The sequence below is a fragment of the Belonocnema kinseyi genome, chromosome 8 (genome assembly GCF_010883055.1).
Source record: "Belonocnema kinseyi isolate 2016_QV_RU_SX_M_011 chromosome 8, B_treatae_v1, whole genome shotgun sequence".
In the NCBI taxonomy this organism is placed as follows: domain Eukaryota; kingdom Metazoa; phylum Arthropoda; class Insecta; order Hymenoptera; family Cynipidae; genus Belonocnema; species Belonocnema kinseyi.
Window position 1 is genome coordinate 65,439,814 of NC_046664.1, and position 6,054 is coordinate 65,445,867.

Genomic DNA, 6,054 nt, shown 5'->3' on the forward strand with positions numbered 1-6,054 from the left:
CAGGAAGTAGTATGTGAACCGAAGAGAAGGGAGTAGGGATAGAAGACAAAAGATCGAGGTTTGGTTAGGATTTGTGTTTGGCCTGTTATAACAACTGTCATCCATATTTTGGGTATTTATTATATATTTTCATCAGCTTGGATGTTGGAAAATGTTAATGAAGGAAAAAAACTTGTCGCCTAAAGTTTTTATTTGAATATGACATTAACGATTTTAGAATTTTTATTCTAATTTTTAGATTTCGTTTTGAAAAGAATACCAGTTGAGCGGGGTTCCGAGGGTAACCTTCCTTATCGGTTGGTAACGGCATCTTTCTATTAATAGTTTTAATGTTTCATTCGATTTATTGCAGAATAATAATTGATTGTTTAATTATTTGTTTATCATGTAAATATTTTTACAGTGAGCTGTATATTAACTGTACAAATGGGGATTTATTATCCATTTTAAGTTTGAACATTCTTACCAGTTTCAACATAGTTGCGCCGTAAAATAGGCAACCAACCGGGATTGCGAGTATTGGGAGTGTATTGGGAGTGCATATGGCATTTAGGCCGGCGTTCAGAAAAATTTTCTACGAAATTTTTTCTTGTCTTCCAAGTGCCGGGTTTATTTAGAAATTCAAATTTCAGAAGAATTCTCAACAAATCTTCTAAATGCACGGCGCGCTTTAATTTAGTTACGGATAAAATTAAGCAGCTAAATTAATGATTCAACATGCATAATTTGAACTCTGAACGCATTCTCGGTGTTTAATATACTCATTTTTCTACGTTATTATTAGTATTAATATTAGGTATTTAGTTTACTAGTATACTGAATATCACGAAGAAAGTGTTCAGATATCAAATTACGCATGCTGAATATTAAATTTAGCCATTTTTTCCGTAAACGAATTCCAAAATAAAAATAAAATGTTTACCTTTGAATCTGGTAAATTTGTTAAAAATAATTAATTCGTTAATTAGATGAACATCAATGTAACAATAAAGTTTTAGATAGCCATTTAATGTGTGTTTTAGTTCCCCACGGTTAGCTTTTTCTAATTGTCAAAAACGCGCCAGGCGTTCAGAAGATTTGCAAATCTTCTGAACGCCTGGCGCGTTTCAACATGTTGAGTATTCTTCGGAATGATAAATTAAAAGGGAAAAAATGTAATACACAATAACAATTTCAAATAACAATTTATTTCTTAAATGTAATTGCCTTTTTTTTAGTTAAGATAAATATAATTGTCCTAGGTTTTTCGAGAAAATTCAGAAAGATTTTTGAAGATTACAGATATGTAAAAAAAGTATCTAGAAAATATCAACAAAAAAAAAATGTTTTTTTATTTTACAAGATTTAAAAAAATTTTAGGTTAAATTAAAGTCAGTTTAAAAATATTTAGGTCTTGTAGGAGTTTGGAAAAAAATAAAAGATATTTTATAAATTTTTGGGAATCTTGCGGTTAAAAAATATTTTTACTTTCTTCAAAACTTCCTGAATATATTTTAAACTGACTCGAATTATTCCTAAAAATTGCTTAATATCTTTTTAGCTTTTCGAGGGTTAAAACATTTTTGCGGCAGGAAGAATTTTTATTCATAAAAATGTAATTTTTGAACTTTCCTCGTAAGCGGCGCAAGATGTTGCAAAAGAGCATGAGATAATTTTCATAGAGATTTTTTATACGTAGAAACTTTTATTTTAACATTTTTTCATATCTGGCCTTATATGTAAGAAAAAGTAGAAAATTCGATTTATGAAAAAAATCTCCTGCCGACCAAAGTTATTTAGACCGCATAAAAATCAAGACATGAAAAAATTAAGGTTTTTCAAAAAACAAAGCACAAAATTGAAATGCGTATAATTTCGTAGCAAAATTTGATTTTTAAATTCCGTAACTTTTATAGTAAATTTACTAAATGTTTATTTAACTTAAGCGATTTCTGAAAATTGCGAATATTTTCCTAAAATTCCTAATTGTTAACAGAAATATAAGTTAGTGACGCAAGGAAATGCGCAGTTGCATGCGCACTCCTCGCTTCTTGAGCGCGTGCGGCTCCCGGCTAGCAGACGAAGCGTGGAGGTTTAGTATTAATTGAAGTTTCCGCAAAAATAACGTTGTATCAACACATATTTTGTATCCACGGAGTTCTATGTATATGAAATTTTCTTTGAACTATTTCTCGATTCCACGGAAGCGCTGCGGTCAAAAATTCGAACATTGAATTCGGAATGAAAGGTCAAAATAGTCGAGGTTATTACTTCCGTTTACTTCGCATCTATCTCTCACTTAAGCTCGAAAGTGTGCATGTCTCATTCTAATTTAGAATTTTTGGAGGATAAGAATAGAAAATTACATTCACTTTGGAGTGCCGAAATTGTTTCTTTTTTAAATTGAATTCGGCCAATTTAAATTGATAAAAATAATTAGGTTAAAAAGATTTAGATTTTATACAATTTTGAAAGCATTTTTTTATTTTTCAATCCTGCCCCTACTGAAAATTCCAATATAGGATTCTACATAGGATGCTATATGTTTCACCTATAGGTGCAACCTATAGGAAAGGACATAGGATCCTATATAGGTATAGATATGGTACCATGCTGAAACATATGCAGGATCCTATATAGGATACTATACAGGAACCTATATAGGATCCTTTATAGGATCCTATGTCATTTCCTATAGGTGAAACATAGGTTCCTATGTAGGATCCTATATAGGATCCGATGTAGGTTCCTATATAGGAACCTATATTCGAACCTATATACGAAACTATATAGGAATTTTCAGTAGGGGCACTCTAAATTTACCAATTATTCCTCGAAAAAGGGTTTCGAAGCTTGCCATTTAAATATTCTCGAATAAGTATCCCAGTGGGCAAAAAAATTAAGGATGCCCTAGAGACGTCTTTGGGACATCCCTAAGACGTCTTTTATAACATGTGTTTTAGTCATCCTAGGGATGCTCTTAAAGCACTCTTAAAACCTCTTAGAGACGTTGATTGGCCTGCCATAGAACATCCTAGGAACGTCCCAAGGACGTTCTTTGGATTTTCATAGTTTTGTGCCCACTGGGATATTCAGTTTTGGGCTTACTTTTTGTCTAGTTTTTGATACTATGCCTCGTCGGATTTCTGTTTAGCAGCAATTTTGATTCAGATATTTTAATTTAATATTTTAAGGTTGCTAGCTGTCAAGATTCATAAGCCTTTATTCAAAATCTCAAAATCAGGTCTATTAAATTGTTGTTAACATTGTTTACAAACTTGATCTTACACATTGTAACAAATAAATACAAATACAATTTCTCGTCTTTAAATAGTATTTTCAGAACAATTTCTGGTAATTAATTATCACTCATTCAGGCCTCCCCTATTGTGCCCTATATTCAGTTAATGTCCCGAAAATACTCTGTTTTATTTCTGAATTGTCTTGAATTATTTGGAACTATTTTCGGGTATTTTTAAAAATTCTAAGAAATTTTCAAAAGCTTTTAAAAGTTTCAAGGGACTTCAAAATATTTTAAAGGATTTAAATATTTTGGGGAATTTTAAATGATTCTAAGGAACTTGTAAATCATTTGTAATAATTTGAAGGAATTTGAAAGATTTTACTGGATTTTGTAACGTGTCCAAAGATTTCAATGATTGTAAGGATTTTTTTTAATGATTTCAAGATATTTAAATAAATTTTTCAGGATTTCAGGAAATATCGCCAGATTTCATAGAACTTCATGGGATTTAATAATATATTTTTTGATTTTAAAGAATTTATTCAAGCGACGTGAGGTATTTTTTAGGGTCTCTAAGATTTGAAGAGATTTAAAATTATTATTATTATTTTTAAGTTTTACCCTGTATTCTTATTAATTTGTCATGGAATCTTTTAATTCATCGAAATTCTTTTGAATTTTTTGAATTGACTTAAATTATCCTAAATTTACTCAGTTCTATTTAATTCAATGGATTCTTTTTTAAGCTTTTATTCAATTGATCATGAGGATCAATTGATAAAATGGTCAAAGCATTTAAAATATTTCAAGTTTTTTTTAATTCGTTGGCATTTGTAATAGCATAAAAAATGTCACGGGATTTAAAAATATACGAAAAAATTTGAAATATTTTAGGTTTTTTATTTTAAAGATTGCCATCAAATTTTTAATTGATTTCAATGATTTATTATGATTTTAAAGGATGTTAAATATTTGAAGGTATCGTAACAAAACCCTAAGCGTTCTGACGGGCTTTAAAAACTTTGGAGAGATATAAAAAATATCAAAAGAATTGGAAATATTTGAGAAAATTTTAAAAGGTTCACAGATTTTTTGTATTGATTTCAATAGGTTTTCCAAGGGCTTTGAAAATTGTCAGAGATTTTAATATCTTAATGGATTTGAAAAAATTATTCACAAAAAGTGGGGGATTTCGTAAAGTTTCAAAAGTTTAAAGAAATTTTCAAATATTTTGTACAATTCATTTGGAATTCGCCCTGAATTCTCAATCCTGAATTATTTTAAATTCACTCAATTCTACGCAATTCAATGGATTTTTAAAAAGTTTTTGTTTAATTCAGCTTGAAGTACTTCAAAATCACCTTAAATTCTTAGACATTATATCTAATTCTTTTGAATTATCTTGAAGTTTTCTAAACTCATTTAAAACTTAATTCAATGCATTTTTTCATACCTTGTCAAATCCCTTAAATTCCTCTAAATTCACGCAGATTTTACTGAAATCAATGGAATTTTTTTATATTATTTCTAATTCATTTACATTGTTTTGCAGTCATTATTTACTTTTTTGGTTATAAATTAGTGGGGTTTTAAAGATTTGAAGAGAGTTGAAATTATTTTTTAGAATTCCCTCTGAATTTATCTAAATTTACTCAATTCTACTTTATTGAGTGCACTTTTTTAAAGTTTTTATTTAATTCATCCTGAAGTTTTTAAACCTCACCATGAATTCTTAGCCATTTCATCAAATTCTTTTAAATTCCCTTGATTATTTCTAAGCTCATTTCAAATTTTCTGAATTCAATTAAGTTTTTTCATATTTTAATCTGTTTTGAATTTTCTGATTTTTAAATTACGCAATGCTAATAAATTTAAGTTTCTTTTTTCAATGTTAGACTCAGTACGGTACATTTTTGAATTTTACAACCCCAAATATTTTGACATTCACTCCGAATTCAATTTTCGAATTTTTGATCGCAGCGCTTCCCCGGCATAGAAAAACCGTTCAAAGAAAAACTCATATACATAGAAGTCCATGGATACAAAATATGTGTTAATAAAAGTTTATTTTTGCCGAGGCTTCAATTGTATTCGGCGTGTTCGAAAGGTTTTGTTATGAAGTCATTTTTTTAGACAACATTCATATTTTAGTTAAAATTTCATATTTTCTGGTTGAAAATTCAATTTTTTATGAAAAAATTACATATGAATATTATTTATAAAAAATAAAATAGTATTTTGTATACATTTTGTGAGTAAATTTCTCTAAACATGTAATGTATAGACATTATTGTTTGTTTATTAATTTTAATATAAATTTGCAGTATATATTTGTCTTAAAAATAAAAATTAAAGTAAGACGATATAGAAGCGAAATTTGTATTTAAATAACTATGTTATCAAATGTCAAAAAAAACTTGTTATAAAAGATGGGCTTTTTTTATTTATTTGATACATCGAGTGTACATATAACATAGATACATAATAAGTAATTAGTCTTCACTTCAGTTATATTTTCTGGCTATTTATATTCTCAGGATAAATATAGAATTTCTGCATAAAGCTTTAGTGACGCGTCTCTGAAAATTCCTGCAGAAATTTCAAACAATGATCGATTAGCGCCAAACAGTTGTCAGTCGCAGTGATCCCAGATCTGAAACGAGACGTGGTCCAATACTATGACACGTCACGGTCAAAAATGCAATTTTTTGGTTAAAATATGAACTGTGCATTTTCTTGGGTTTAAAAGTCGATTATTTCACTAACAGTTGAACTACTTTGTAAAAAAAATACGTTTTTTTTTAACAAGGTTTTATAATTATGGTTGAAAA

The 6,054-nt window shown here is 28.6% G+C and overlaps 1 protein-coding gene across 1 annotated transcript in view; it reads left to right on the forward strand.

Annotated features, from left to right (window-relative positions):
* Positions 1–6,054, forward strand: part of LOC117177666 (protein CIP2A homolog) — a 97,055-nt gene that overhangs the window by 44,947 nt on the left and 46,054 nt on the right. The gene's annotated exons all lie outside the window — the stretch shown is intronic.